We start from the raw sequence: 10,153 nt of genomic DNA, 5'->3' as shown, positions 1-10,153 counted from the left end.
TACCCGAGTTATAGCGTTTCATGATTAATTCATTCGTAACGAATTGAATTTCTTGGCCAACTTTGCCAAATCAAATTTTTCAAAACTTCGCTCATCTTTATCGATGGCTGACAATGGAGAGGAGGAGTCTGAATGGGAGTAGCGGAAAGGGATGATGATGTAAAAGACACCGCACTTCTCGTGGCCTGGCTGACGGAAGAGGGACTGGGAGAATGCGGGAACTCCTTTTGCGATGGCTAGCTACCACTTTTGCCCACGGGATGAGGTGATGCTGCTTCATATGGTTCAATGGTTTGCGTTTGCCTGCCCACATCTTAATTTGCTATTGCACAGCTTGCACAAGGTAATGCCAGACGGGAGATACTCCCACAGCAGTGGCATGTTTTGGGCCTAAGCCACCCACAACGTCATCACCAGATCCCAAAGCTGAAGTGGCCCTGGCTGTACTCTGGAAGGTATGTGGCCTCTTCTCTATTGCTGCCGCCATCACCCTCCTCCTCAGCACCCTGATCCGGTATCCAGGCCCTGTGCAGCACACAATTGTCATCAGAGTTCTCACCCTCCCTTTCGCTTCTGTCAGACTGTAGGATATAATGGTGGGTTCTTTGGCGCTCTTCCCTGACTGCCACTGTTGCTTCCCCAACTCCCCTGGCTCCACGGCACAGTATTGGACTCTGAAATCACCTCTATGTCATCCTGCTGTTACTGAGAGGAGTGAACCATCCAATCTCATCCTCTTTCTCCAAAACTAAAAAAATTGCACCTATGCTACTACTTTGAATAACCCCCCCCCCCCCCCCCCCCCAAAAAAAAGAAAGATTAAAAACGTGTGAATATAGGGAAATGGATTTAGGCCTAAACTCTATCACTCCCAGATACTTTTGTGTACTACCCTGTCTATTGGTGTAGTAATCACGTATATATGCTGCCAGTTTGAATATAATCCGTGCCCAATAAAATAAAATAAAAAATTGATTGTAAACATGCAATCACATATATATGCTGGTTTTATTATATTTAACAATACCCCAAAAAATGAAATTCCAACTGTGTGGAAACTGTATATACGTAAATGGACAATTGAGGCTTGACGCTAAATTTTACCTTAATACACACTGGTAGACTGCTGCCACACCTTGTGTATTGCTGCAGTAATCATGTATATATGCAGCTTAATTAAATTGAACCCCCACAATTTATTTTTAATTGCGACCGTGTGAAAACTGAATATACGTTAACGGACGATTGAGGCTTGATGCTCAATTTCTCATTAATACACACAGGTAGATTGCTGTTATACCCGGTGTATTGTGGTGATCACATATGTATGCTGGTTTAATTACATTTAACAATCCCCAAAAAAAATGTCAATTCCAAGCGTGTGGAAACTGAATATATACGGAAACAGATGATTGAGGCTTGACACAAAATTTCAACTCATTACACACGTAGATTGCTGTCACACCAGGGGTTTTACTGCAGCAATCACATATATATGCAGCTTAATTAAATTAAACCTCAGAGAAAAAATAAATAAATTTCTGTGAAAATGAGGGGGGGGGGGGGGGGCGAATGATTTGCTTGCAGGTAGCTGCTTTTGAGGTGCACCTGCACTTTTGACAGGCACAGCCACAGTTTCTGTCTCCTCTCTCACTGTCAGCTGCACTGCTTCTCTCTATTGTACACAACACACACAATTCTTTGGAATCCTATCCTTTCCCTTCACTCTCCCTGGCAATAGGCTTGATTCATTTCTCACTGTCCCTGATTGATTTTTTCACTGTCCGACTCCCTAAGATCATTTTCCAGGCAGACACTGTCACACCCAACCACCCTCATTCACATAGCAGCACAGAATGGCGTTCTGCTAGGGCACCTTCCTGCCTGCTGCAGCACTGTTTGGCTCATCCAGGTTGTCTGTCAGCCTCTGAGCCAATCAGGGCAAGCCCTCTCCCCACTTCCTCTCAGGATCATGCAAGACCCCTTCTTCCTCCCTAGTGCTTTTTACCCGCCAACATGTACACTAAAATGACGCTAAGTGCCGATCTAATGGATTTGTCCGATACGAACCTGAAAATATTCTGGTTCGTCTGCCATCCAAAAAATAGCAAAGTTCAGACCGAACCCGGTTGGTTCGGTCCAAACTGGTTCGCTCATCCTTACCTAGAACCAGGGCTGTGGAGTCGGTAGATAAATGTTCCGACTCCGACTCCTCAGTTTTATGTACTTCCGACTCCTCTGTATTAATATGCAAATGTATTTTATACATTCCTTGAGGGAAAGAAACGCAACCTACCACAGGACTACTGGCTGGGAAGCTGCTTTCTCCTTTGTGTGCTTATCTGCTGCTGAAGATAGGGCAGTGGGAGGATCCAGGAAGGGGCATTTATTCTAAAACATGATTTTCCTAGGAGAATCCCATAGTCATGTTTAAAGTTTAAGCTAACAATCAGAGTTTACAAGTTTTTATAGCCTTAGCTAAATGACAGCAGTTTTTCCAATGGTTTACGGCTTCAGTCTTGAACTATTGGCCCTCCATTCCCTTCACTTATACAAGGGTCTCACTCTCTAGTCCTGCAAAAAACATATTTATTTAATCCCTTATCAGTGAGAGGCTAGGTTACACATGGACGCTGCGTTCCCTGTAAAAGCAGAACACAACACTATGGAAAGTATAAGTATTGCAGCTCCTAATTGTGCGTTGCGTGCCATATAGTGAAGCACATGAAAAACGTGTTCGTTTTGAGGTTACGTGAGGCACTGCATGCATTGGTCTTTATTCTTACAGTAGAGAAGTCATTAATTATAACTTTTTGTGAATTGGGACATTTAAACTTGCTTTTTTTTTTTTATTCCAATCTAAATTTAGTAGGAGTCGGAGTCGGTGCATTGTTTGCCGACTCAGACTCCAGGTACCCAAAATTTCCCCCGACTCAGACTCCTCGACTCCGACTCCACAGCCCTGCCTAGAACTAAAGCAAAAGTAGTGATTCAGAACTGTCCCATATTCGTGATAATGCAGAATATGTACAACTTTTATATACAGAAAGTGAAAACCTAATAACATTTAAATTCACAATATTATTAAAAGAAAAGTAAATAAAAGTAATCAAAAATACTAATATAAATTTATTAAGAAAATACAGCAAATCATTATTTCAGTATGATTTATGTACATAAGTTAAAAAGCTTTATAGTGACAAAATCTACACAATGTCAGTATGTGAAAATTTAAGACATTATTATTATAAAAAACATAATACATTGTTACAAATATGATTTAAAGTGGTCATTGAGCTCATTTATTGTAAAAAGATCACCTCTATTTTTTACAGTGCTATAACAGGACTCCAGTTACAGTTATGGCAGTGCACTGAGGCTGTACAGTACTAAGGAGCCATATATGCTCTGCCATCTGCATGGTGTTTAAAGTTAGGGCTCATTCACCCGTGGGTCTTCATCCGTGCACTTTTGTGGAACGGGTGCGGATCCATTCATTTCAATGGGGCTGCAAAAGATGCGGACAGCACACCGTGTACTGTCCGCATCCATTGTTTCGTTCCGCAGCCCCACAAAAAATATAGAGCATGCCCTATTCGGATAATAGGCATTTTCTATATAGTGCCGGCCCTGAGCGTTTTGCAAAATGCGGAATGCACACGGCCGGTATCAGTGTTTTGCGGATCTGCAATTTGTGGACCACAAAACACAGCACAGTCATCTGATTGAGCTCTTATGGAAGTTATGGGATGAAAGATGCCCGATTATCCTCAAAACATTTCTTGTGCTGCTGATAATAATTAGAACTGAATGGGGGAATAATGATAGCAGTAGCAGTCGTTCCTCCCACATTCACTTAGCATCAGCCTGTGTAAGGCCAGGTTCACACTTCAGTTATTTGGCCAGTTAATTCCATCAGTTAGTTATTGTGAGCGAAAACCAGGTGCGGGTCAAAAACACAGAACAGGTGAATATCTTTTCATTATACTTTATCTCTGTGTAGGCGTCACTACTGATTTTGGCTCACAATAACTAATAGAAATAACTGATCAAGTGTGAAGTCTAATAGGCCGTTGCAAAGGAGTGACAATTGAATTTATCGTCCACTGTGGTTCGTACTGCACAAATATAAGGTAGTCTAATAGGCCCTTAGATGGGTTGTAATATTAGCAATCTATGCTCTTTCCACATTTGTCCCGACTTCCTCTGTCAGGGGTTCTGATGGCCTTTGTAACACTGGAATACCTCAATAACACCCCTTAGGCTACTTTCACACTAACGGCAGTCTTCTCCGGCAGGCTGATCCTTGCTGCCGCTAGTGCATGCGTGCCGCTGGATGTCTGCTCCGGCCCCATTGACTATGATGGGGGCGGGCCGGAGTTCCAGCGGCAGCGCGGCAAACATGCCAAGAGGCGGCCGGAAAAAAACTACGACTTACAGCCTGCCGGAGAAGGCTGTTGCTAGTGTGAAACTAGCCTTAATATAAGTAAATTACATGGTTTAGCATGAAAAGCTGGTAAAAATAAAGACCACAATTGTTACATAAAAGGTCCTAGTTGTTACCATTGTTACACCATTAAATGTGTGATGAATTGCTCAGGTAACTAATCCTGTATTTGGTTGTTGCGTAGCCGATTTCTATATCCAAGAACAACTATGGTATATAGCCCTTACTACCTTCGTGTGCTATCATTTCCCATCCATATACCAGTCCCTCTACACATTTCATTTTTATGCCACAGGCCATCTTTATACATGCTACATAAGGCCTTATGCACACATTTATTGCAGATTGCACGAAGACTAATTCATTTTTTATGGGGACGCAAAAAATGGAGACAGGACATGGTTGTGCTGAAAATTATATAACATGTCCTATTCTTGACTGTTTTGCAGACAAGAATAGGCATTTCTACAATATAGGCCGAGAAAAGTGCAGAATGCACACACCCGGCATCTGTATTTTGTAGTTTCACAAAACGGATACGATCATGTGTAGGAGGCCTAATGAAAATTGTGACTCAAATCTATATTTCTCAGTGCCACACATTAAAACTTACATTAGTCTTTATGTAAAAATGACTTTTTTCTAGCTATATATTTATGTTCATATAATAGTACTGAATGTTAAACATTCTCTATTTAGATTTTCAACTAACACACTGTACATAGTCTGATACTTGCAACCTCATCTGCGTAGCTAATCTAATTCCCTTCCCAAAAAGTCCAATAAATGCTTGTTTTCTTCCTCTTAGAGTTCTCTTTCACAAAATCATTATCACAAAATTACTACACTTTCACTACAACTTTCTTTAAAATCATGACTCTTTCTTTGAAATTAAAATATACAAACCTTCGGTTAGAGCTTGTTGATTGAGGTAATCATGCTTTGCCAACACATTTCAAAAAATTCTGCATTGTTAAATGCCTCCCTCGAATTAAAAGAAAAGTTACAGACCCTCTACCGAAATGCACCTTCATTAGATTTTCAACCCAGCTCCAAACTATTCTAAAGCTAATCTTAGTGTTGATACTGGTCATCGATATTGGCCTGTATGAAAAAGATTTAAAAGAGTCCTCGTCTTTTTTGTGTTGCTGTGCCCTTACATGTCTATATTTTTACACTATATCTACAATAAAGGAACTAACTTGCATAGATATCCAGTAAAGTAGCTGTGTCAAACATAAGAGAATAGATGTAAAAAGTTATTCAATTAGACATAATAATATTAAAGTTTATACATAAAGTACAAAAGACAATATCATCTAAAGCATCTGATTTAGCAAAATAAATATTACCAGAGCTGCCTTAAAGCAGACCTGTCACCACTAAATGCAGTGTAATCTGTGGGCAGCACGTTATAGAGCAGGAGGAGCTGAGCATTCAGTACATATTATACAGTGGGATGCGAAAGTTTGGGCAACCTTGTTAATAGTCATGATTTTCCTATATAAATCGTTGGTTGTTACGATAAAAAATGTCAGTTAAATATATCATATAGGAGACACACACAGTGATATTTGAGAAGTGAAATGAAGTTTATTGGATTTACAGAAAGTGTGCTATAATTGTTTAAACAAAATTAGGCAGGTGCATAACTGTTGTCATTTTATTGATTCCAAAACCTTTAGAACTAATTATTGGAACTCAAATTGGCTCAAATTGGCTTGGTAAGCTCAGTGACCCCTGACCTACATACACAGGTGAATCCAATTATGAGAGAGAGTATTTAAGGGGGTCAATTGTAAGTTTCCCTCCTCTTTTAATTTTCTCTGTAGAGTAGCAACATGGGGGTCTCAAAACAACTCTCAAATGACCTGAAGACAAAGATTGTTCACCATCATGGTTTAGGCGAAGGATACAGAAAGCTGTCTCAGAGATTTCAGCTTCTGTTTCCACAGTTAGGAACATATTGAGGAAATGGAAGACCACAGGCTCAGTTCAAGTTAAGGCTCGAAGTGGCAGACCAAGAAAAATCTCGGATAGACAGAAGCGACGAATGGTGAGAACAGTCAGAGTCAACCCACAGACCAGCACCAAAGACCTACAACATCATCTTGCTGCAGATGGAGTCACTGTGCATCGTTCAACCATTCGGCGCACTTTACACAAGGAGATGCTGTATGCGAGAGTGATGCAGAGGAAGCCTTTTCTCCGCCCACAGCACAAAAAGTGGCGCTTGAGGTGGGCTAAAGCACATTTGGACAATCCAGCTTAATTTTGGAATAAGGTACTGTGGACTGATAAAACTAAAATTTAGTTATTTTGCCATAACAAGGGGCGTTATGCATGGAGGAAAAAGAACACAGCATTCCAAGAAAAACACCTGCTACCTACAGTAAAATATGGTGGTGGTTCCATCATGCTGTGGGGCTGTGTGGCCAGTGCAGGGACTGGGAATCTTGTCAAAGTTGAGGGACGCATGGATTCCACTCAGTATCAGCAGATTCTGGAGACCAATGTCCAGGAATCAGTGACAAAGCTGAAGCTGCGCCCGGGCTGGATCTTTCAACAAGACAACGACCCTAAACACTGCTCAAAATCCACTAAGGCATTTATGCAGAGGAACAAGTACAATGTTCTGGAATGGCCATCTCAGTCCCCAGACCTGAATATCATTGAAAATTTGTGGTGTGACTTAAAGAGAGCTGTCCATGCTCGGAAGCCATCAAACTTGAATGAACTAAAGATGTTTTGTAAAGAGGAATGGTCCAAAATACCTTCAACCAGAATCCAGACTCTCATTGGAACCTACAGGAAGCGTTTAGAGGCTGTGATTTCTGCAAAAGGAGGACCTACTAAATATTGATTTCATTTATTTTTTGTGGTGCCCAAATTTATGCACCTGACAGATTTTGTTTAAACAATTATAGCACACTTTCTGTAAATCCAATAAACGTCATTTCACTTCTCAAATATCAGTGTGTGTCTCCTATATGATATATTTAACTGACATTTTCTATAGTAACAACCAACGATTTATACAGGAAAATCATGATGATTAACAAGGTTGCCCAAACTTTCGCATCCCACTGTACATTTATATCTCTGCCATTTCTGACTTCATGGTTCATGTGGGAGGCGTTATCAGTGACTGATTCTCTGTGTAGTGCCTCATTCACACCTCACTGATTTACAGATGTGTGCTGTATGTGTTCTCCACAGACAGTACATGTACCCATTCATTTTAATGTGTGTATTCACAGATCCATGTTTTAGCATGGTCCCTGGGTTTATTGTTTTAGCATGGAAGCATGCTCTATTTTGTCCATGGACCATTACGAGGAGATGGTATTAATTTTCAGCTGTGCAGTGTCCGAAAAACACGGATGACACACGGAAATGGACTCACGGACTAAACACTGATCCTTCACAGACACGTTAACGGATGAATCACTGACCATCATGGATTTCATCACAGATATGAATGAGACATAAGTGTGTATACAGACATAGCTGTCAGTCACTAAGAACGCCTCCCCTGTGAATAATAAAGGCGGAAATAGCACAGAAAACTAGATTTCTGTACTTACCGTAAAATCTGTTTCTCTTCCGTTTATTGGGGGACACAGGCTTGACCATGGGTATAGCTGTTGCTGCTAGGAGGCGGACACTAAGCACAAAAAGTGTAAGTTCCTCCCTCTTCAGTTATACCCTTCCTACAGGGACCAAGCTAAATCAGTGCAAAAGCAGTAGTAGAAGCAACATACAAAATCACACTATGTACAAACCCAGAACCACACAGGCCCGAAAGGGCCCATAAACAAAAGAATGGGTGGGAGCCGTGTCCCCCAATAAACGGAAGTACAAAAATCTAGTTTTCTCATCCGTATCATTGGGGGACACAGGTTTGAAAATGGGATGTTACAGAGCAGTCCCGGGGTGGGCATAACAAGAAACCCTCCTGCCAGAGAACCACCGTCTGCAAAATTCTACGCCCCTGAAACGCATCAGCAGACGCGAAGTTGTGCACCCTGTAAAACTCGGAAAAGGCTTGCAAAGATGACCAGGTCACCGCCATGCATACCTGAAGGGCCGAAGCCCCATGATGCACCGCCCAAGAGGCCCCCACTGCCCAGGCCGAATGAGCAGTCACCCGGAAGGGTGGGGCCCGGTTCTTAATGCGGTACGCTTCCACAATGGCCATACGAATCCATCGGAAAATGGAAGTCTTTAACGCTGCCAGCCCTCCTGGAATCACAAACAGGGAATCTGTCCTCGAGAAAGATGACGTCTGCGACAGATAGACGTGAACGGCCCGTACCAAATCCAGAGTGTGGAGAGACCTCTGCCAAGGATGAGACGGGTCCGGACAAAATGAAGGGAGACTAATCTCCGACACCACCTTCGGAAGGAAGGACTGAGCAGGGCAAAGGACCACCTTATCCTGATGGAGGATCAGGTAAGGCGACTGACATGAAAGAGCCGCGAATTCCGACACCCTACGGATGGGTGATTGCCACCAAAAACGCCACCTTGTAAGACACTAGATTAAGATCCCAAGGATCCAACGGAAAGGGGGCGCAGCATGTGCCACCCCCTGCAGAAAAGTCCGAACTGCCGAGAGGGAAGCCAAATTCCGCTGAAAAAGAACAAAAAACAGCAGACCTGCAACGCAGGGAGGTCTGCCTCCTACAGACACTAAGCTAAAACTGATTTAGCTTAGTCCCTGTAGGAAGCGTATAGCTAAAGGGAGGAGCTTACACTTTGTGTGCTTAGTGTCCGCCTCCTAGCGGCAAAAGCTATACCTCATGGTCAAAGCCTGTGTCCCCCAATGATAAGGATGAGAAATAAATGTATAAATTACACATTTTACTTAATCTTTTTCCCACAAAACTATATGTCAATCTGCTCAGTTCCTCCTGCTCTATAACATGCTGCCTGCAGATTGTACTGCATTTCATAGTGACAAGTCCTCTATAAACACGTAGTATTAATATTAGCTTTATAGAACCTTTATGCTGCACGTACAATCTATGATTGCTGTTCATCAATACTAAAAAGGTAATGAAATCCTGTGAGAAACCAAAGCATCCCATTGGAAAAGAGAGTTCGATCAATGAGTTGCCCTCAGCTGCTCAATATTGCACACGTAGTAAAAGCCGCTATTCTACCCTTACATAGCAGTCACAGTGAAAATGTCCATCAAAACTAGATAAGGTTTAGACCTGGGGAACAAGAAAATATGTAAGTAGTTTATTTTATGCTTCTCTATCAATCTAAAGCAATAAAAAACATCTGTGTTCTTCTGTGAAATCCAATATAAAGTGGTATAAAAGGAAGTATGATATTGACAGTTTCCAACATTATTCAGTACACAATTTTATAAATTTTATCAAAGCATGGGTTCTTGAAAGAATACCTCCTAGCTCTGAGTTGCTCATGTGAGTTCCACTCTATTAGGGGCCGAGCTTTGCATCCATGAGACGTCTTTAGAGTTGGACAATATTACATGAGGCGCTGTAATGAGTGTGACAAATAGTGATGGCCTTGCGGTTCGCAGCGAACTTTGCTCGTTCGCGATTCGCCGAACATGCAAATATATGGCGATATTTGCGCCCGCCATATTCTTTTACATTGTGAAGAACTTTGACCCATGACACATCCATCAGGTGGTACAGGACCGCCAATATAAAGTTTCAGCACATAGAT

This window comes from Bufo bufo, chromosome 7 (assembly GCF_905171765.1).
Source record: "Bufo bufo chromosome 7, aBufBuf1.1, whole genome shotgun sequence".
Lineage (NCBI taxonomy): Eukaryota > Metazoa > Chordata > Amphibia > Anura > Bufonidae > Bufo > Bufo bufo.
This window is presented reverse-complemented; position numbering follows the sequence as displayed.